We start from the raw sequence: 24,722 nt of genomic DNA, 5'->3' as shown, positions 1-24,722 counted from the left end.
CAAAAGAAGTATACTTTAAGGTTGCTTAAGAAATATGGCATGGGTGATTGTGCATCACTCACTTGTCCCATGGATCCTAATTCAAAATTATCCAAAGATGATGATTCTCCTGAGGTTGATTCTACAGAGTATTATCGCCAACTTATTGGTTCTCTAGTTTATTTGGTTAACACTCGGCCAGATCTCTCCTATGCTATGAGTATTCTCAGCCAATTCTCTTCACAGCCTCGTAAATCTCATTGGCAGCAGGCAGCTTTGAGGGTTCTTCGATATCTTCATGGAACTCTTGAGTATGGCATTTCTTATGTAGGTGGAGATACACTTATTGGTTACTCAGATTTTGATTGGGCAGGGTGTATTGATACTAGGCGTTCCATGTCAGGCTATTGTTTTATGCTTGGTAAAGGACTTATTTCTTGGAAATGTCAAAAGTAGCGAATTACTTCTTCTTCATCAACCGAAGCAGAGTACAAGTCGTATCTTGATGCCACTTCTGAAGCACTTTGGCTTCAGCAAATTCTGAATCACCTTGGATGTTCATCTACTCCGACACTCATCTACTCATATTCATAGAGTACTATTGCTTTAGCCAAAAATCCAGTTATTCGAGGACGATCCAAACATATTGATGTTCAATTTCATTTTGTTCGTGATTGGATTTCTGAAGGTCACATTCAGCTTGAGTATTGTCCTACCAACGATAATGTTGCTGATTTGTTTACTAAGCCTCTTCCTCAACCTACCTTGGATTATCTTCTTCAGCGCGTTGGCGTTGGTCCTCCCATCTGGACCTGAAGAAGAGGTGTTGGATAGGTGTCGTCTCTAGATGGTGTCATGCTAGTGGCACACTCTTTAGCCTCTAGGCATTTTTGGGATTTATAGCATTCATTTCCATTTTTTCCTATTTACACACATTTTTGGGTGGAGGAACTTTCCTATATATATGAGGCATTGTAGTTCATTTCTAATGAAGTTGGCTAGTGGTTCATTGATGAGTTCTTGAGTACATTGTCTCTTCTCTCATCTCTTCTTTCTCACAGAATAAAGGGATATATACATCTCAAGCTCTAGGATTACCTTGAGGCTACTTACTACCTTCTTACAGTTTTTCATGTGTAGAGACCCTGACAGAATTAGCAAATTGTTTTGGCCATAACTCTCTGATAAAAACTCAGAATATGGTTGTATAACCAGTCAAAAGAATTGAAAGGCATCTAGTTTACAAGCCATCGTGGGTAGAATAGGCAAAAACATTTGTATGTAGCCGCAAACACGCCATCTTTGGAAACATGTTGCTTTTCTACATTTTTAGCATGCATGGACTCTAAATATGTAAAATTACTCTAAATATGACCTCTTATCACCTAAATTCAAATTTCTATTTTTGGAGATACTTATCTCTTAATAGAACTATTCTTGTCTTCTTATTTCTTATCACCTAAATTCGAATTTCTATTTTTGGAGATACTTATCTCTTAATAGAACTATTCTTGTCTTCTTATTTCTTTTAGGATTTTTAGAGCTAATATTTTTATTCTAACACTTTCCTAATGTTTCTAGCCTTATTGTCTCACTCTTCTCTAAGTGCACTCTCTTCCTTTATTAAAATCTATATTAAAAGAGACACATACATGGCTTGGAAGAGACCTTGTTTGAAAGCTACCCAACTAATCAGGTAGCTTTCCAACATATTAAGTGAAAACCTTACGCTAGATAAATAGGTTCTCGGGAAATTCTATTCTAGAAGACTAGGGCAATGGCTGTGCCTTGCATGGATATGAGGAAAAAAGCATTGTCTCTAGGAATCAAGGCTAATAGTTGCCCAAATTATGATCAATTACCCTATGGGTGATTTTATTTTTAGAAGACCATGCTCCCCCTGCGGGATAGGACTAGGTCTTACCTACAAATCATATCCTTGAATCTTTACATGGTCAAGGTGTCGAGACGAGTAGGAAATTTTCTCCAAGCTAAGACTTAGTAGACTATCTGAAGTGTTTCCCCTATTTTGGAAGGGGGGAAACCTTACAACAATAGACACTTGGGTGTCATTGGGACAACCTAAAATCATCCCTAAAGACAATGGTGTTGCAAGAGGTATCAATGGACAAAACATTAAAGTTCTAGTGCCTTAGCAATGCTACTCAAACAATCGGTGGAAATGTGGAATTTAGATTCCATGTTATCCCAAATTCCCTTGGATATGATGTCATCCTTGGTGAAACTTGGGTGACTCGTTGTATTCAATTGATGAATCCATGCAAACAGTCACCTTAAACACTCCTGCACGCATTATGAAATTGCTATTACCTTAGAGAAGCTAAAACTTCCAACATATCTTACTGAGAATATCCCAAGAATTATGGTTGGATTAGAACTTTCCACTAAACTCACCATAATTCAAGCATAGATTTATCCAACATGAGAGCACAATTTCATGACCCTCTAGTTATGGGATTTGTTAGATCAACCAACACTCACGGCTCATCCTGAAAGAATTCCATTCACACAAGACTTAATTATGCCATGTTTTGGGTACCTTGAACATGCAATGTATATTGAAACTAACCCCCTTACTTGCAAGTTTTTTGTGCTTGAGTATGTGTTAGAAGCAAATTTGATCTTGGGACATAAATGGACTATTGTTGCCCAAACACCATTATGCTTTACTAGCGATATGGTCATCTGAATTTTAATTCAAAAGTGTCATTCTCATTTAAAATGAATTTATGCATAGGAAGATGCATAAAAGATTGATTTTTATTTTGAAAGTGTTATTCTCCTTAAAATGAAATTTATGCATAAATAGATGCGTAAAGAAATCTTATATAAAAAAAAGAATTCTCTTGTATTCTATAAATAGATATGAGGATGTGAAATGAATCAGATAGATGAAAAAGAACGAAGAATGGATGGAGATGTATGTATGTGAAAGAATGGATGTAGATATATGTATGTGAAAGAATGGATGTAGATGTATGTATGTGAAGGATATATGGATGTGGATGTGAATGTAAAAGTGGATGTGGATGTGGATGTATGCATGTGGAAGTGGATGTATGGATGTGGATATGGATGTATGGATATATGTATGTGGATGTGGATGTATGAATGAGGATGTGGAAATGGATGTATGGATGTAGATGTGAATGTGGATGTATGGATGTGGATGTGTGGATGTGGATGTATGGATATGGATGTGGATGTGGATGTATGAATGCGGATGTGGAAATGGATGTATGAATGTGGATGTGAAAATGGATGTATGGATGTAGATGTGAATGTGGATGTATGGATGTGGATGTGTGGATGTGGATGTATGGATGTGGATGTGGATGTGGATGTATGAATGCGGATGTGAAAATGGATGTATGAATGTTATTGTGGATGTGTAGATGTGAAAATGGAAGCGTGGATGTATGAATGTAGATGTCGATGTATGAATGTAAATGTGGATGTGCGGATGTATGAAAGTAGATGTGGATGTGGATGTATAAATGTGGATGTGGAAATGGATGTATGGATGTGGATGTGAATGTAGAAGTGGATGTATGGATGTGGATGTGGATGTGGATGTGAATGTATGCATGTGGAAGTGGATGTATGGATGTGGGTATGGATATGTATGTATGAATGCGGATGTGGAAGTGGATGTATGGATGTGGAAGTATGAATGTGGATGTGGAAGTATGGATGTGGAAGTACGAATGTGGATGTGTATGTGGAATAATGAATGCGAATGTGTATGTGAAATGATGTGACGTTGATATGAGTGAATGGATGAGATGTGATGGCATGTAAATTGGGATGTGAATAAATGATATGTGATGTGAATGAATCTAATGTGATGAGATAGAAAATGATGTGATCGGATAAGAATGAGTACACACATGAATGGAATGTGGAATAAGTAATGTGGACTGATGAGAGATAATGTGGAAAGATGAGAGTTCATTATAGAAACTGTATTTGTAAACTGTTTGTAAATGACTGTATTATGTCAAGAATGCTGGGGAAGCATTTTGACCGTCTTGTGATTAAGGTCGTGGAGACGTAACTGATAAAGTTGCAACTCTGCTGACGGAGACTCAATGGAGGACGTCTCGCGTAGCAAGGTCGGTCGAGGTCTTGACTAGCCTCAGTTCGATTTAAATGGTGAGCTTCCAGTACGGTGGATGAGGGACCAATGAAGCAGCCTATGAGTGAAGCGCTAGGTGACCTGTGAAGGATCCTAGAGGGTGCTGACCATACGGTGCTCGGGCTCTGGGTCGCCGAAGATACCCACACATGCGTCGTGGAAGATATTGAATCAAGGAGTAAGAGTTGTTTTCTGAAACCGGGCATGGATCTGGTTGATTGACCTTGCTGGTCCTCAACGGATGAGTCCATGGCTCTTTTATATGAATCTGTTGGTTGATCTTGCTGATCTTCGATTCCATCTTGATTTTTATAAGTGATTATATTGCCGGGTACTATGAGCTAGGAACTATTGAAAAGGCCCCTGAGTGGACAGGTGGTGAGCATTCTGGTTGCCAAGAATGATTGGAAATTAAGATTCAACCAGATATTTTGGAGGATTGTGATCAGTGATACAATGGTTACATAAAAGGATTGTTTTAAGATAGCTGATGCTGAGAAAAAAAAGCAATTTCATATTGGGTGTGTAAGTGGTGTGACTAGTTTTATGTTTGCATGAAAATCTGACTAGGGACAAAAACCTAACCAAATTCCTAATTGGATCCCATCACTACAGTGGTTGGGGGCAGTTGGCTACCATGGGACTGGTTGGGGTTAGGCTAGACTGATGGATCCCTAATTTGGAGACTCAATTTTGTTTAGTTCGATAGATGAAGTAAATCCCGGATAGTAATTGTTCTAAAGGAATCAACGGCTGTGCCTCTCAATGGGGAAAAAAGCATTGATCTCTATGATCCAAGTGCAAGTTTCTTCCTTGATCTGACCAAGTGACTTTAGGTTCGGTTGGATCAGCCAGTAATGACCTTGACTACGTTAGAGTAAAATTTTATCCTGGAGGAATCACCTGTGCTTTCCGGGCAAGGGAAGTTTTTTAAGTTCGGTTTTGGAAGAACCAAAGAATTAGTCACCTGCTCGGATATCCGTGGGCGAGGCCCCGAGTGTAGGACCCTGCCCCGCGAAAGATGTGTTACTTCTGCTGCTAGCACTTAGAACCCGTTGCGCGGTGGGGATGGGGATCTTACAGTTGGTATCAGAGCTAATTGGCTAATGAGGATCAACCGAGAAGCCAAATATGTCAAAAATTTATCATGAAGCACAAAAAGGTTGTAATTCTGTGACAAAATTCATGCAATTTGATATTCAAACTGAAATTCGTAAATTGGTAATTGGGTCTTCAGATGGAAGTACCACAATTGTATGGAATCCCTGACTTGCTTGAGGCCTAGACATGATGGTATTTACCTTACAGTTCCAAGAGCCATGACTACCTATATATACCGAGGGTATAACTGCAGCTCTTTACTGGCAGTATATACGAGTAAATCTCAGACTTGAAATTATAAGCATTAATGCTATCCAGATGATGAATTCGAATGTGGTTGATATGATTTTTAAATTCTGGTTGTGAACTGATGAATTGATTTGGATTCTGATTGAAAAATGATGATTCCTGAAATTTGGTTCAAATGTAATAAGTCGAGCAAAACCACAATGAGGATGAATGGGACGAGTCCCTGTGATAATGTTCATAGCTAGAATGACATTAATGACTTCAGTAAATAACTATGAGATTAGTGGATTGTGCTGGCAGATTACTACTGTTAACTTTTGATCAGTGGATCAAGTTAAGGGTTGATAAATTAAAAATCTGAAAATTTGAAATCCCCATGGAGGATTGTTTAGATAGAAAAATTCAGTCTGATGGACCATTATTGTGTTAAAGATATGAATGAGATAATTCTGAATGAATTGTTAACTGATAATGCGTTCTATATGAGTATCTTTATCCCTTGACTCTGTGGGGAGCCAACCTATTAAAAGAACCCCGGAATCAGTTGAATCAAAAATCGGATTGAATCATAAATAAAGAGACTTAACAAGAATTTTTGTATTGATAGGAATATGGATCAAGGTCGTCGTGGTAGAAATGTTAACCCCCAACTCGATGAAGAAGAGCTCGACCTGGATGTTCGTAAAACTCTTCATAGTTCGCAGCCTGGACCTTTCAAGGGTGAAGGGGAAAACTTGGGCGAGGTTGTGGAGAAGTGGATCGAATCAATGGAAGAATACTTCGATGTCACTGGGTACAATGAGAAGAGCAAAATGGCTCTTGCAAGGCTGAAGATAGTGGAGATAGCTAGAGTGGCATGGAGAAACCACTACCAGACAAACCGTCTCGACCAAAATACCCAAACCTGGACCGATCTCAAGGCTTACCTCAGAAAGAGGTTTTGTCCCCCGGGCTTTCTTGAAACTAAGATGAATGAGTTCTTGGAACTGAAGCAGGAAAGCCGGACAATTGAAGAGTACCATCAGGCTTTTGCCCTTCTCCTTAAATATTCCCCTCAATTGGATGAAGAGCAGCTGATGGCCAAGTTCATTCGGGGAATGAACGAGCCATTGGATACTTTAGTCAAGAATGCTAAACCTATTTCCATGGCCGAAGTAGTTCGGATGGCGAAGGATTTCGCCAAAGCCAGCACCATCACCTTTCAAAAGGTTTTTATTCCCAGAAGATGATTCCAACCTTCCTCCACCTAAGAGATATCAGGGTCAAATCTAGGATATGGGAAGTTCCAGAATGGAAGAAATGTCCTTTTCCCGAAACTCAATCCCCTGGATTTCAATTTTAGAAGTTCCACCCTTGAACAAGAGAGTGAAATGCTATAACTGTCAAGGATTCGGACATCGTAGTATGGATTGCCCAACTCCTTTTGGATCGAGATTTTCAAGGTAGGGAAATCAGGGGTCAAGATTCCAGACTCCAGCCCCTTCCTTCCAGAGTAATCAAGGTTCTATCCGCGCCAAAGGGAAATCCCAGGAAGTAGACCCTCTATCCAACCTGCAGTTTCAATCCAAAGTAATGCAAGACCTCCACCTCAGAATAGGGGAAGTCAAAGAGAGTTGTTCCCAAATCGACCATCCACTTCCAAGGCAGTAACGCTGGAAGTGATTGAAGAAGAAGAAGAAGATGAAAGAGATCATACTCCACCTGCGATATGAGGACATCTCGCATTTTTCAAGTGGGGTAGAATGTAAGATTACTCCCCAGCCTCTCAGGATGTCCAGTATATTCCCCTGTAGTCAAATCCCTCTTCAGAAATATAAAAGATCTTGTTTCTGCCTGTTTTGGCCTAGAGAGAGAAAATATTCTAGAGAGAGGTTATTAAGATTTTGAATATTTTTGGATAGAAAAATTTCTCATCTTATTAAAATAAGTTTCCCTGAAACAGAAGTTCAAAAATATTTTCAGAAGGTGCATTAGAAATCAAGTATAATCTGCTCAAGAAGCCTTATCCTAGGAGTCCAGATTTTCCAAAAATTTTAAATTAAGGTTCCTATGGGCCAATAGGATCAATCCATGTGTGGGGAGGATATAAATCTAATTTGTAAAAGAAAATAACCAAAAATGAGTAAATGCCCACATAAGATGAAGAGTTGACAATGTACAAGGTTTATTAGTAAAAAACTATGAGTATTACTAAAAAAATGAGATATTTTGGGTATAATGATTTCATTTTGACACACGTGTAAGGAAAGGGGATCCCTTCAAGGAGGCACCTACTTCACATGCTTGAATGAGTTTTAAACTAAAAAATAATGTGATTTTTATCTCTCCTCTCTCTGGGATCAAACCGAATATAAAAAAGGAACCAAACTAGGTCTAAATCTAGTCCAAATTCAACCAAACCGAATCTAAAAAATTCTAGAAATCAGTTGGTCTTGGTTAGAGCCTCCCTCTCCTATAAATAGAACCTGAGTCCTTTGTAAAAAAATAGGAGAATTATACTATGCCAGAATTATGCTGAAATAATGATAATTTTTACTATTCTCTAAAATTCTCTCCAAATTGAAGAAATTGGAGCTTCCCTTCTTCAATCTCTCCTTCAATCTCCATTGGTGGCTCCATCAACACACCAAACCAATTGATTGGTTGGGGGGCTCTACCGTGATCAAAGAATCAAGCAATTTGTAAGGTAAAGTGTGAATTTTGATCTTTTTCCATAATTTCTCAATGTTTCTCTCTTCTCAACCCCTATCAAGCTTTAGGAATGGCTTTTTAATGCTATTGAAGTTAATTGATGAATGGTAGTAAGGAAATACATAAATTTCCATTTATGCTTAGTTTTAATGGTTTTTATGATTTTTGTCCTCTCTAAAATAAAAATGATGTTATGCCTTATTGAAAAAGGCATTCCCCTCTCTTCTTTAGTAAATCCAACCATTCTTTATCCTAGATGAATGATTAATGGATAAAATCAAGTTTTTCGTTTCTCATAAATTAGTAGAAATTATTTACATTAGAATGAATTAAATACTCTTGGTGAAATTCTAGTGATTTTAGTTAGTTAAAAATTAAAAAAATGGTCAGCCATACAAAGGAGGTTATGGAGAAATTTTCTAAAATTGTGTAAAAATAAGTTTTACTTTTTTATTCTAAAAGTGTAATTCCTACTAAATTGGATTTATGCATGGATAGATGCATAAAGAATTTAAATTAGTCCAAAAAGTGTTATTTTCATCAACTTTTATTTTACGCATAGAAAGATGCATAAAGAATTTTATTTTTAATTCAAAAGAGTGATTTTCATCATAAATGATTTTATGCATAAATTAGATGTATAAAAGAATTTCTTTTATATTAAAAGAGTGATTTTCATCATAAATGATCGTAAGCATAAACATATGCATAAAAGATATTTTTTTATATTAAAAGTGTGATTTTTATCATAAATAATTTTATGCATAAATTAGATGCATAAAAGAAATTCTTTTATATTAAAAGAGTGATTGTATGCATAAACATATGCATAAAAGATATTTTTATATATTAAAAGTGTGATTTCCATCATAAATGATTTTATGCATAAATTAGATGCATAAAATAAATTCTTTTATATTAAAAGAGTGATTTTCATCATAAATGATTTGTATGAATAAACATATGCATAAAAGATATTTTTTTATATTAAAAGTGTGATTTTCATCATAAATGATTTATTGCATAAATTAGATGCATAAAAGAAATTCTTTTATATTAAAAGAGTGATTTTCATCATAAATAATTTGTATGCATAAACATATGCATAAAAGATATTTTTTTATATTAAAAGTGTGATTTTCATCATAAATGATTTTATGCATAAATTAGATGCATTAAAAAATTTCTTTTATATTAAAAGAGTGATTTTCATCATAAATGATTTGTATGCATAAACGTATGCATAAAAGATATTTTTTTATATTAAAAGTGTGATTTTCATCATAAATGATTTTATGCATAAATTAGATGCATAAAAGAAATTCTTTTATATTAAAAGAGTAATTTTCATCATAAATGATTTATATGCATAAACATATGCATAAAAGATATTGTTTTATATTAAAAGTGTGATTTTCATCATAAATGATTTTATGCATAAATTAGATACAAAAGAGAAATTCTTTTATTTTAAAAGTGTAATTCCTACTAAATTGGATTTATGCTGCATGGAAAGATGCATAAAGAATTTATTTTAACCCAAAAGTGTTATTCTTATCAATTTTGATTTTATGCATAGAAAGATGCATAAAGAAATCTATTTTTAGTTCAAAAGAGTTATTTTTATCAATTTTGATTTTATGCATGAGAAGATGCATAAAAAATTGAATTTTAATTCAAAAGAGTCATTCTCATTTAAAATGAATTTATGCATAGGAAGATGCATAAAAGATTGATTTTTATTTCGAAAGTGTTATTCTCCTTAAAATGGAATTTATGCATAAATAGATGCGTGAAGAAATCTTATATTAAAAATAAGAATTCTCTTGTATTCTATAAATAGATATGAGGATGAAATGAATCAGATAGATGAAAAAGAACAAAGAATGGATGGAGATGTATGTATGTGAAAGAATGGATGTAGATATATGTATGTGAAAGAATGGATGTAGATGTATGTATGTGAAGGATGTATGGATGTGGATGTGAATGTAGAAGTGGATGTATGGATGTGGATGTGGATGTTTTTGTGGATGTATGCATGTGGAAGTAGATGTATGGATGTGGATATGGATTTATGGATGTGGATGTATGGATATATGTATGTGGATGTGGATGTATGAATGAGGATGTGGAAATGGATGTATGGATGTAGATGTGAATGTGGATGTATGGATGTGGATGTGTGGATGTGGATGTGGATGTGGATGTGGATGTATGAATGCGGATGTGAAAATGGATGTATGAATGTGGATGTGAAAATGGATGTATGGATGTAGATGTGAATGTGGATGTATGGATGTGGATGTGGATGTGGATGTATGGATGTGGATGTGGATGTGGTGGATGTATGAATGCGGATGTGAAAATGGATGTATGAATGTGAATGTGGATGTGTAGATGTGGAAATGGAAGCGTGGATGTATGAATGTAGATGTGGATGTATGAATGTAAATGTGGATGTGCGGATGTATGAATGTAGATGTGGATGTGGATGTATGAATGTGGATGTGGAAATGGATGTATGGATGTGGATGTGAATGTAGAAGTGGATGTATGGATGTGGATGTGGATGTATGCATGTGGAAGTGGATGTATGGATGTGGATATGGATATGTATGTATGAATGCGGATGTGGAAGTGGATGTATGGATGTGGAAGTACGAATGTGGATGTGTATGTGGAATAATGAATGCAAATGTGTATGTGAAATGATGTGATGTCGATATGAGTGAATGGATGAGATGTGATGGCATGTAAATTGGGATGTGAATAAATGATATGTGATGTGAATGAATCTGATGTGATGAGATGGAAAATGATGTGATCGGATAAGAATGAGTACACACATGAATGAAATGTGGAATTAGTAATGTGGACTGATGAGAGATAATGTGGAAAGATGAGAGTTCATTATAGAAACTGTATTTCTAAACTGTTTGTAAATGACTGTATTATGTCAAGAATGTTGGGGAAGCATTTTGACCGTCTTGTGATTAAGGTCGTGGAGACCTAACTGATAAAGTTGCAACTACTGTGACGGAGAGTCAATGGAGGACGTCTCACGTAGCAAGGTCGTCGGCCGAGGTCTTGACCAGCCTCGATTCGATTTAAATGGTGAGCTTCTCGTGTACGGTGGATGAGGGACCAAGGAAATGGCCTATGAGTGAAGTGCTAGGTGACCTGCGAAGGATCCTAGAGGGTGCTGACCATACGATGCTCGGGCTCTGGGTCACCGAAGATACCCACACGTGCGTCGTGGAAGATATTGAATCAAGGAGTAAGAGTTGTTTTCTGAAAGTGGGCATGGATCTGGTTGATTGACCTTGCTGGTCCTCAACGGATGAGTCCATGGCTCTTTTATACGGATCTGTTGGTTGATCTTGCTGATCTTCAATGGAGATTCCATCTTGATTTTTATAAGTGATTATATTGCCGGGTACTATGCGCTAGGAACTATTGAAAAGGCCCCTGAGTGGATAGGTGGTGAGCGTTCTGGTTTGCCAATGATGCCATAGATACTCCGATGAAGGAATGATTGGAAATTAAGATTCAACCGGATATTTTGGAGGATTGTGATCAGTGATACAATGGTTACATAAAAGGATTGTTTTAAGATAGGTGATGCTAAGAAAAAAAAGCAATTTCATATTGGGTGTGTAAGTGGTGTGACTAGTTTTATGTTTGCATAAACATCCGGCTAGGGGGCCTGGGAACTCTTTTCCCTAGTACCCGGGACAAAACCTAACCAAATTCCTAATTGGATCCCATCACTACAGTGGTTGGCTAACCCATAGGCTGGACTGATGGATCCGTAATTTTGAGACTCAATTTCTGTTTAGTTCGATAGATGAAGTAAATCCCGGATAGTAATTGTTCTATGGAAAAAGGAATCAACAGCTGTGTCTCTCGATAGGGAAAAAAGCGTTGATCTCTATGATCCAAGTGCAAGTTTCTTCCTTGATCTGACCAAGTGACTTTAGGTTCGGTCGGCGGATCAGTTTGGCCAGTAATGACCTTGACTATGTTAGAGTAAAATTTTATCCTGGAGGAATCGCCTGTGCTTTCTGGGCAAGGGAAGTTTTTCTAAGTTCGGTTTTGGAAGAACCAAAGAATTAGTCACCTGTCCGGATATCCGTGGCGCGAGGCCCCGAGTGTAGGACCCTGCCCCGCACAAGATGTGTTACTTCCGCTGCTAGCACCCAGAATCCGTTGCGTGGTGGGGACGGAGATCTTACACAATTTTTGAAGATTTAAAACTGCATTCCACATGTGAAGTAGGCGCCTCATTCATGAGGGGGGAATCCCCATTGTGAGGTGTCAAAAATCCATTTTTTAAGATTTTCCTTTGGTCCTTAGTCCACTCTTCATCTTATGTGAGTATTTACTCATTTTTGGGGGGATTTTCTTTATTTCTTCTATTTATCTTCTTCATACATTTGGATGAATTTGATTTGCCCTTCGAAACCTTAATTTGAATTTTTTCGAAAATCTGGACCCTTAGGATAAGGCCTCTTGAACAGATTATACTTGATTTCTAATGCACCTTCTGAAAATCTTTTTGAACTTCTGTTTTGGGGGAACTTATTTTAATAAGAAGAGATATTTTTCCATCCATAAATATTCAAAATCTGAATATTCTCTCTCTAGAATATTTTCTCTCTCTAGGTCAAAATAGGTAGAAACAAGATCTTTTATATTTCTGAAGAGGGATTTGATTATAGGGGGAAGATGCTGGACATCTTGAGAGGCTGGGGAGGAATCTTACATTCTCTCCCACTTGAAAAACACGAGATGTCCTCATCTCGCAAACTGGGGGTAATCTCGCAAACAGATCGGCTTCTTTCTCCCAGGTGGCATCTTCAAAAGGATAGAACTTCCATTTGACCAATAATTCTCTTAGAATTTTGTTCCTGAGAATCTTTTCTCGAACATCAAGGATTTCTTCAGGTTGGAGTTCCATCTGCCCTTGGGTTGAAGAAGTTAAGATTTCATCATCAAGGACATGATTCGGGCTTGGTACATACTTTTTAAGAAGGCTGACATAAAATACATTATGTACTTTGAGATGAGGAGGCAGAAGAAGCTCGTAGGCTAATTCACCTACTTTCTTTGTAATCAGATATGGTCCACAATATCTGGGGGATAACTTCTTGTACTTCCCAAGAGATAGAGAACTTCTTTTGGGGCGTACTCGAATGAAGACCATATCTGCTTCTTTGAATTCTCTATCAGTCCTCTTCTTATCTGCATACTACTTCTGTCTATCCTGGGCTGCTTTTATATCTTTGCGAATTGCCTGCATCTGTTGCTCCATGTCATCAAGCATCTGTCTAGACATCTCGACCCTAATCAATGGGTCAGACCAAGTTAATGGAGTTAAGCAATCTTGTCCAGAGCTTTGAAAGGGCTCATCCCAATACTTCGGTGATAAGAAGCATTGTAGGCGAACTCGACTAGGTGCAGATAGCTTAGCCACTTCTTGGGTTCCCTGCCACAGCATGACCGAAGTATATCTTCAATTACTTGGTTCACCCTTTCCGTTTGACCATCGGTCTCAGGGTGGTAGGCTGTGCTGAGATCTAAGAAAGTTCCTACTGCTTCAAAAAATGTAGTCCAAAATCTTGACGTGAATTTGGGGTCTCGATCACTTACTATTATTCTCGGTAGGCCATGCAATCTGAAGATTTCCTTGAGAAACACTCTGGCCACATCCACTGCAGTGTAGGTTTCTTTTACTGGAATCAGATGGGCAAATTTGGCTAATCTATCAACTACCACACGAAGATGGAATTGTAACCTGATTGCACTGAGGGTAATCTAGTAATAAAATCCATACTGATACATTCCCACTTCATCTGGGGGATGTCTAGAGGATGTAACTTCCCAGGCATTTTTACTCTCTTGGCCTTGACTTTCTGACAGGTCAGACATTGACGTACATGATTAAGCACATCCTTTTTTAGACCAGGCCAAAAGAAGCTTTTCTTCACAGACATGTAGGTTTTGATGAAACCTGGATGTCCTGCCAATAAGGCTGTCATGTGCTTCATTCAGAATTTGTCCCTTGGTTCCCTTATCTTGGGAATGCATAGCCTGCGATTATAATACATAATTCCATCATCCAGGCTATACCCTTGAACTCGGTTCAACTCCTGTGGAGTTTTGCTTTCCTGCATAAGTAGGGTAGCAATAGGGCCAAAGAATCTATACTGCATGATCTTCTCTCTTGCTTCAATAATCAAAGGATTTGACACTACAGTAATTGCAAGCAAGGAGGCTTTTCTACTGAGGGCATCTACTACCACATTTTCTTTGCCTGGGCGGTACTTGATTTCAAAATCAAATTCCTGCAGGGTTTGTCCCTTGGTTCCCTCATCATTGGGAATGCATAGCCTGCGATTATAATACATAATTCCATCATCCAGGATGTACCTTAAACTCGGTTCAACTCCTGTGGAGTTTTGCTTTCCTGCATAAGTAGGGTAGCAATAGGGCCAAAGAATCTATACTGCATGATCTTCTCTCTTGCTTCAATAATCAAGGGATTTGACACTACAGTAATTGCAAGCAAGGAGGCTTTTCTGCTGAGGGCATCTGCTACCACATTTTCTTTGCCTCGGCGGTACTTGATTTTAAAATCAAATTCCTGCAGGGTTTGCATCATCCACCTTCTTTGGCACATGTTGAGATCCTTCTAAGTGAAGATCCACTTTAAGCTCTGATGATCAGTCTCATCAAAGTGAATCTTTGACCCAGTAGGTAATGTCTCCACAACTTCAGTACTGAAAGTAGTTCCAAGTCATGGACAGCATGATTCCTCTCATGCGTTCTGAGTTTTCGGGATTCATAGGCCACTGCATGACCTTCCTGCATGAGTGCACCTCCCAGGGCAAAACCACTGGCATTAGTTACTACCACTGGCATTAGTTACTACCTCAAAGGGTAGAGAGAAATCTGGCAACTTCAAGACGGGATTGGTTACCAAGGCGGTCTTCAGCTTATCAAAAGCACTCTGGCACCTGGCAGACCATTGAAACGGGATATTCTTCTTGAGAAGATTAGTCAGGGGGGAAGCTATGAGATCATACTTTGGTATAAAAATTCTATACCAACCAGTCAATCCCAAGAATCCTTTGACTTCTTTCACTGTCTTTGGTTCAGGCCAATCTATGACTACTTGGACTTTTGCGAAATCTGGAGAAGTTCCATCTTTTGATACCAAAAAGCCCAAGTATTCAACATGGTCGGCAGAGAAAGTGCATTTGCTCTTTTTGGCAAAGAGTTGGTGCTTCCTTAGAATCTCAAGAACTTTTCTGACATGAGTTTCATGGTCAGCTGCATTCTTTGAGTAAATGAGAATATCATCAAAGAAAACAAGAACAAAATCATCCAAGTATTCTCTGAGAATGTCTTGCATTAAGCGATTGAATGTAGCTGGGGCATTTGTCAATCCAAACGGCATGACAGTGAATTCATAATGCCCATACTGAGTATTGATGGCTGTCTTCGGGATATCTTGCTCATTAATCCTGATTTGATAATATCAAGATTTGAGATTATCTTTGTGAAGATCTGGGCTCCACTTAGCCTGTCCAGAAGCTCATCAATTCTGGGGATAGGATACTTATTCTTAATTGTCAGTTGATTTAGACCTATGTAGTCCACACAGAGTCTTAGCGTTCCATCTTTCTTTTTCTGAAAGAGAACTGGCGCACCCCAAGGTGAAACACTGGGTGAGAAGTATCTACTGGGAGAGAATAAAGGGTAGCATGAGGAGATTTAGGAGGTGTGGAGATATTCTGGGAAGAGGTGGAGAGAATCAAGCAAAAGAGGTGGAGTGATTCAAGAAGAGATCAGTGGGATTAGATGCTTCGATGTAAACTCTATAAATTGAGGCATTGGCCTAATGAGAATTTGCTAGTTTTTTTATTATCCATGCCTACATTAAGCTATCAGTTAATTACTCACTAATCACATCTTAATTATTGTCCCCCCTGGGCCAGCAGAAGAGTAATAACTGCCCAAGCAACCTTAGCCCGGGCCGACTGACCATCCCGCCCAGACCAAAGAAAGTTCCTGATCAGACTCTGTACCTAGCTGATGCAAGAGCTCAAGAAAATCCAACAAGACGTGATATACCACATAGTCACTACTAAAAGCACCTGATTTGTCACCACCACTCTCCCAGCCAAGGAAAGCCGAGCTGTACTCCAATATAAAAGCTTCTTCCGAATGCTTAGAAGAAGCGGGGCGATCTCCTGCTCAGGTGACAAATCAAGTCCAATCTGGAATCCCAGATACCGCACTGTTGTGCCAGGAGGAATCCATCTAAAACCCGGGTCTGGGCTCCATGCCGGAGCGGGGGCGCTACTGATCTAAAAAGCCACTGTCTTGCGCCAATTGATCAAACCTGTAGAGATTGCTTTGCCCTTTGTAGATTGGCCTCCTAGCCATGCAAAAACAATCCCGTGTCATCAGCAAACTCAGAATCAAGCAAGTCCTCACCCCGGACTGGAAGCTGGAGTCCTCTCAAACTAACCTCCTCTGCTGTCAGATACATGCCGAGGCTCCTAAGGAAGTGGAGTCAGATCATCTTTTTTGTGAGAGAGAGAGAGAGAGAGAGAGAGAGAGAGAGAGAGAGAAACCCCACAACCCAATGTAACCTGCCCCAATAGAGTAAAACCACCTCTGAGCCATCGATGATGTAGACCATGTGGTAGATGTATATGTGAGCACTTTAGTCAAGGTCACGGGCACTTGTAGTAGCCTTGGACACATAGAGAGAGAGTGTGTGAAGGACTATGAGTTTAGGGACTTGAGGCACTGGTCGCGGACTATCAAGAGGGAAACCTTGTATAGGGTCCAGGTGTGCTAGGAGTATTCACTTGAGGGGAGGTGTTGAAATATACAAGTGAATAGGGTGTGTGCGGGAACAAGCCCTTAGCAAGAGGCTATAAAAGAGAATCTGTAAATGTGAGAGAAGCTGTGAAAAAGAGATCAGTGGGATTAGATGCTTGGATGTAAACTCTATAAATTGAGGCATTGGCCTAATGAGAGGTGGAGTGAATCAAGAAGAGATCAGTGGGATTAGATGCTTGGATGTAAACTCTATAAATTGAGGCATTGGCCTAATGAGAATTTGCTAGTTTTTTATTATCCATGCCTACATTAAGCTATCAAGTAATTACTCACTAATCACATCTTAATTATCATCTAATCTCTTTTCTAATGATGTTGATTCTAGCATTTGATCCACCATAGCTCATCACATTGCTGCAAATTTAACATGGTATCAGAGCCCAGCCTAGAATCCATCAAATTTATGAGCCCATTATCTTGCTAATCACTTAGCTAGGATTAGTAGATAATTAAGATTTTTACCTCTTTTTCAACAAGCTCTCTGCACCCCCAGCTAGTGGAGGGGCTTGATCTCCCTCCAGGATCAACATTAGGGTAAATGCTTCTAGGCAAACATAGCCACCTTGCCCACCATTCAGCCCATCAAATCGGCACATCAAACCGCCTACTGTAGAGCTGCCAAAATTCACGAATCTGTAGTAGGCATCTTTTTTTTTTTGAAAAAAATGGAGATCTTGTCTAAACCAAATGAAATGGCTCTAATTCCTCTTGACCCTAGGGGTTTTCAAGGGTGCTCTACAAGCTGGTGAAGACAGTTTTTTATTTGATCAAGTCTACAATGAGATCCAAGCTCTTCATCAAATCTGCAGGTGACTTTGGTAAAACAGAGATTGAGCATTCAATGTTTGGTCAAATCTTGTGTTTCTTGGCTTAATCCTCTCTACTAGACTAATTGCTATTGATGGCCTTGAAAGGATTTGAGCTTATTTGAACTTTAAGGCCCCAGATCTGGACTCCCCACATACTCTATTTTCTACACAACCAAAGATGCATGGGATGAACTCAATAAATTTGGCACTCAAGCAAAAAATTCAAAGATAAATCTGTTAATGCAATTCTACAAACTGGATATGAAGGAAAGTGAACCTTTAATCACACACTTAAACAAATATAAAAGCATTAAGCAACAAACTGGCAGCCATTGGCAAAAAGGTAGAAGATGATGAGGCACTAGCAGTGCTTCTGAAGAGTGTGGACAAAGGTGAATATGAAAACATTGTAGCAACATTAAAGAATGTACCTAAATTGAAGCTGCACGAGATAGAAGGAGCTCTACTAGAGCAAGAGACTAGAGTCAAAGAGAAGAAATGGCTGGACTCAACAACTGGAGAAGAAAAAGCATTCTTCACCTGAGGAGGATTCTCTCGAGAACGAGGATGAGGAAGAGGCAGAGTAGGAGGAAGGACCTTCACTTGCCACAACTGTGGAAAGCCTGGACACATGCAAGAGACTGCTACAGCAAACCCAGTGGTGGAGAAGGAACGACATCGGTAAACTTCATGGAGGCTCCTAAGGAAGTGGAGTCAGATCATCTTTTCTGCTGAGAGAGAGAGAGAGAGAGAGAGAGAGAGAGAGAGAGAGAGAGAGAGAGAGAGAGAGAAACCCCACAACCCAATGTAACCTGCCCCAACAGAGTAAAACCAATGTAACCTATCCCAACAGAGTAAAACCTGCCCCACAACCCAATGTAACCTGCCCCAACATAGTACAACCACCTCTGAGCCACCGATGATGTAGGCCATGTGGTAGATGTATGTGTGAGCACTTTAGTCAAGGTCACGGGCACTTGTAGTAGCCTTGGACACATAGAGAGAGAGAGTGTCAAGGACTATGAGTTTAGGGACTTGAGGCACTAGTCGCGGACTATCAAGTAAGAGGGAAACTTGGTATAGGGTCCAGGTTTGCTAGGAGTATTCACTTGAGGGGAGGTGTTGAAATATACAAGTGAATAGGGTGTATGCAGGAACAAGCCCTTAGCACAAGAAGCTATAAAAGAGAATCTGTGAATGTGAGAGAAGCTGTGAAAAGGTGAGAAGTATCTACTAGGGGAGAATAAAGGGTAGCATGAGGAGATTTAGGAGGTGTGGAGATATTTTGGGAAGAGGTGGAGAGAATCAAGAAAAAGAGGTGGAGTGAATCAAGGAGAGATCAATGGGATTAGATGCTTGGATGTAAACTCTATAAATTGAGGCATTGGCCTAATGAGAATTTGCTGGTTTTTGATTATCCATGCCTACATTAAGCTATCAGCTAATTGTTCACTAATCACATCTTAATTATCGTCTAATCTCTTTACTAATGATGTTGATTCTAGCATTTCATCCACCATAGCTCATCACATTGCTGCAAATTTAACATTTATGGATGACCTTTGTGTCAATTCTTCTTGGCAGGAGCACCTCGCATGTTTGCGTAAAGTGCTAGAAAGGTGCAGGCTATATCGCATCTCGTTGAATGTTAATTTTGGGTTCGACACGGAGTGATCCAGGAACATATTGTCTCAAGGCAGGGAATATCAATTAATGATAGCAAAGTGCGGCCCACCCACTAACTTCAAACGAGGGGCCAATGCTTCATAGGGCACGTTGGTTACTATCGGCGATTCATTTTTATGTACGCTGATATTGCTCGACCACTTTATGGACTCTTAACCGTCTTTGAGTGGACTGAAGAATGCCAACATGATTATACAACGCTCAAAAAAGCAAGTCCTCCAATTCTCAAGTTCCCCAACTAGGACATCATTTTCCACGTCCACATCGATGCCTCAGCTTTTGCTGTTGGCCCAACTAGGAGAACACAAGATGGATTTCCCCATCGGCTTTACCAATTGCCAACTCAATGAAGAGAGAAACTACACCACGATTGAGAGAGAGGGACTCGTCATCATCTACAATGTCAAGAAGTTTTGCCATTATCTTCTAGCAACTAAGTTTGTTTTCTTTGTAGACCATCAAGCTCTTTTGTATCCAGTAAACAAACCCTGTATGCCAGGCATAATCACCAGGTGTCTACTTATATTGCTAGAGTTTGACTTCACCGTCACAGTGAGGAAAGGCTCTCAGCATGTTCTAGAAGCAGACTACATGTCAAGGATCCCTAATGGTGAACCACCCGTGGAAGTAGATGATGAATTACCAGATGTTGCCTTATTCCAACTATGCTTGATTCTTGAATGGGGCGAGGAGGTGGCACACTTCTTAGCCAACAGCTTACTGGTGGATCCCCTCCTCAACAGAGACCAATCCCGCCATCTAATCAAACAGGCAGCCCCCTACCAACTCATAATAGGCCAACTTTATAAGCAAGGAAAAGATAAAATTCTATGTCACTGTGTCCAAGAAGATGAGTATGTCCTCCTTCTTAAGCAGCTCACTCTACCTATGCTAGGGGGAACTTTGTAGTAGATATCACTACACAGAAGGTCCTCACACGGCTAGGTTATGGTGGCCCACTCTGATGGTGGCTGACCCAGCAAAATATGTCAAACGGTGCGACGAGTGCCAGCATACAGCAATTCCCCTCTTCAAGGACCACATGCCTCTGAACCCAATTGTGTCCTTACAACCATTTGAGAAATGGGGTATAGATTTCATTGGACCCATCAGTCCAGCAGTCAGCCAAATACACTCAAGCTCGGACTATTGCACTAAGTGGGTCAAAGCTCAGGCGACCTACAAAACTACTGTGATCGACCGCTAAATTCCTATATGAATCAGCCATCACACACTTTGGTTGTCCCCTCGAGCCTATCAGCAACAATGGAACAAATTGCCAAGCAGAAAGCGCGAATAAAATTCTCTGTGCCATTCTAACTAAAACCATGGAGGCCAGCCGCCAACGATTGGGAACAAAAGTTGCCAAGCAGCTGCACTTTGGGCTTATCAAACTTCCTATAAGACAGCAACCTCTTTCAATTTAACCTATGGTACTGAAGTGGTCATGCACATGGAGTTCTTAGTCCCCAGTTTGGGTGTTGCAGTACAAGAAAACCTCATTGGAAATGTCTTAGGCCATCGCCTATTTGAGCTTGAAAAGCTCGATAAACACGCCTTTTAGTAGTATACAGTATGATTGTTGAGAAGCTAAGGCACAAACAATGCTTCGACAACTAGCTTAAGTACAAACAAATGAACGAGGGCGATATTGTCCTCTTATTCAGTACCAAGACACATAAAATGAAGCTCAACCTCAAAGGCTTAGGACCTTTCCTAGTCACTGAGATAACGCCACAAGGCGTAATGCACATTAAAACACTTGATGGTGTAGAAATGGCCAATTATTCAAATGGTGTAGAAATGGTCGGTTATTTAAATGGTAGAAAACTTAAACGCTACTATGGCCCTCATAGAGGCTACCTTAAGAGCCATCCATGATTTAAAAAAATAGCACAAGAAAATCCATGAGGATATGAAAAAATATGCACAACAAGAGGCCAAAGCAAGGCAAGCCAAGCTTTGGCAGAGACACATCATGGTCAATATAGCCCAAGTGGTCAACCTTGAAGAAGAAGAATGGGAGGTGAAGCCAGCTTGGTTATGGTTAGGAATGACCACCACGATGAGCTTTGTCCAAAAATTAGCTCTTGTCGATACAAGGGCTAGTTACAATTTTATGTCCCATGAAACATGGTGTTCCCTTTGGGACCCTCGCTAAAAGAAACCCTTGCCATCGTTACCACTATAACGTCACATCTTGTTCGATGTTTAGGCACAGTCATGCTTTTATTCCACATTGGAAATAATCCCTTAGAAGGGAAGTTTTATGTAATGCCTGCAAGAACCATACGTGAAGAAATACTCCTTGGAAAAGGTTGGATGGTACATAATAGGTGCAACATCGACTGGGACGCATGGACGGTGACCTTACAGAGCTAGCCTCTGGCCAAGTTACTGTCCTTATGACAGATGAAAAGCCAATATCTATTGCTCCCCCATGCCAAGAACTTCCCCCTTCACCACCCACCATCATTCCATCACCACACTCCCACAAATCCATCCCCCTAAAAAAGAGGTTGCTCATCATTCCAACCACATCAAAGTCTCTCACCCTCCCAACAACCACGCTCCCACAAATCCATCCCCCTAAAAAAGAGGTTGCTCATCATTCCAACCACATCAAAGCCTCTCACCCTCCCAACAACCACGCTCACGAGCCACCCACTCTCATGTCATCATTTCATCAACTGTTGACCTACCAACCCACACTAACCCAACTAACATTTCTAACAAAACTATTATTTCTAACCCAATAATTGACCCACCAACCCACACTAACCCAACTAACATTTCTAACCAAACTAACAGCACTCCACTAGGTCTACCATTTTCCCATTGGGTACCTAAGAATCTACTCGTAGCACAAGGCTATTATGAGGACGAATCTATATTTTGGATCCCCCAGCAATCCAACCCTCCCCTTCATCCACAGGCACCCAAAGCTCCTCGTCCCCCACATCGGCGAAAAATTTGCCAACCACAAGCCTACAATGTACAGGACAAACGCAGGCCTAAATGCTCTCACGGAACTCTAATCCCCAATCGTGCCCAAAACCAACCCCTCGGTGGATCCCCAAACCTATCCTACGAGCTCAACACTTATACAAGGGAAATCATCATATTTGGATCCCCAAATCTCCACAACCTCAACTTCCAACCCGTGTCACTCAGCAGTCCCCTACCTTTCAATGGAAACTAAATGTGACCTCCACCATAAAGAATTCCCAGGAAAAAGGGAAGTAGAAGCTTCACAGTGACACTAGAACCCCCATTCTGTCGCCGTACAGAACTAACGAATAATATACCCTCAATGCCAGAAACTCCCCCACCTATCATTGTGAGACTGCAACGGAGGACTACAATGCCATCATCAACTCCTTCAGTCTCAGGTACTTCCTTACCACTCGCCTTAGAATACCTCAAGTAATAGCCCCCACCATGCCATCGCCAAATTGGAATCGACTTCTCACCTTTCCGAATTGGACACACAATCAGTACAAAACCCACAATGGGAGCACTCTTATAAGCTGTCCAAAACTGTGAAGAAGATCGCCAAGAATGCCTCTACTCCAAGAAAGTGAAAACTAAGCCTTCAAAAAAGAAGACCAAATCTCCCAAAAGGAGAAGAAGCCCCGTGCTCCCAAGGGCTCCAAGCCTGCTACTTCTCACCCACCATATCTAGAGATAAGTGTGGAGGCCATCTCTACCCTTAAGGAGAGGAGTGGCTCCAGCCAGTAGGCCATCGCCAAATACAATGATTCTACCCAATTTCAAGAAGCCCATGTCTGTTGTGCAGTTAGTATGCTCCCAAAAGCAGCAACATCATTAGGCAAAATCAAGCATGAAAGCCTAAACAACGTGCACCTACATAGGAGGTGTAGGCAACTGAGACAGCGTCCAACAAAGAAAAAAGCAGTCGAGCTCATGGAGACAAATCAAGCGCATCAACAGAGCAGCAACCACTCTAGCTTGGTTACACAACTGGCACTGTGTCACTCTTTACCTCCTACAACTAGCTGTCGTTGCCGTGCCACTGTGCCATCTCGACTAACACCAAAACAGCACATAACAGACCGACAGGCAGAGAGAGAGAACTGCATCGGCCCCACCGACGACAATGAGCAGTAGTGTAATGATCCAATGGAAGACGACCTCATCAGTAGGAGCTCCTACTACGTAGATTGAAGAGGTTGCCCACGAGCAGCAAGAAAACGACACATCTCCATCCAGCCAGATGTAGCAGGAAACACACATTACCCAACGACAAAGAGATAAGGTTGTTCTTAAAAAAAATAAAAATAAATAAATAAATAGGTTCAAAAATCTTATTCTCCTTAAGAGGGTGTTCACATGGTTTTGATTATGGGCCTTCACCACACGATGCTCATCTCGGCATGAAAAACTTTAAAACCTTTGTAATTTTTCATGGAAAAATGAGTTCTACATCATTTCATGCATTTCTTACCAAAATGGATTTTCGTAAGATAACAATCATTATCATCAATGTTCATCAAAAATGAGTTCTACATCATTTCATGCATTTCTTACCAAAATGGATTTTCGTAAGATAACAATCATTATCATCAATGTTCATCAAAAATTGTGTAACCCTTGTTGTAAAAGTGGCCAAATGAGTATACTAATGCATGAGCATGTGAAAAAGAAGAATACAACCCTTGTAAAAACGTTGCAACCAAATGTGTATCCAAGAATAGGTGTGCACAAGAAAAGACCAAAGAGATGAGAAGAAGAAAAAGGCCTCATCGACAAGAAGAACAAGAAGTGGAGTCAAGGTCATAGCAACCAAAAGGCTACCACAACATTGACATCAACATGAGCAACAAAGAAGCTATCAACCACTACCCTAGCCATCTGTTGTAAAAGCGGGGTCCCCATATGAGTAGACAAATATCTTATCATTTCATCTTATTTGTTATGTGTATCCACCTAACCACTTGAGAGTAGCTAATTGAGCACCCAGGGGGGGTAATGATTGTTGTAACCCTACTCTTAAAAGAGACCTCTAGACCTCAAAGATAGGTCAAGTCTCTCTCTATCAAGGGGGGGACATCACTCTAGAGATGACCTCTAGGCCTCAAAGATAGATCAAGTCACCATCAAAG

Source organism: Cibotium barometz, chromosome 46 (assembly GCF_041138505.1).
Source record: "Cibotium barometz isolate CiBa-2024 chromosome 46, ASM4113850v1, whole genome shotgun sequence".
NCBI classification, from domain to species: Eukaryota; Viridiplantae; Streptophyta; class Polypodiopsida; order Cyatheales; family Cibotiaceae; genus Cibotium; species Cibotium barometz.
This window is presented reverse-complemented; position numbering follows the sequence as displayed.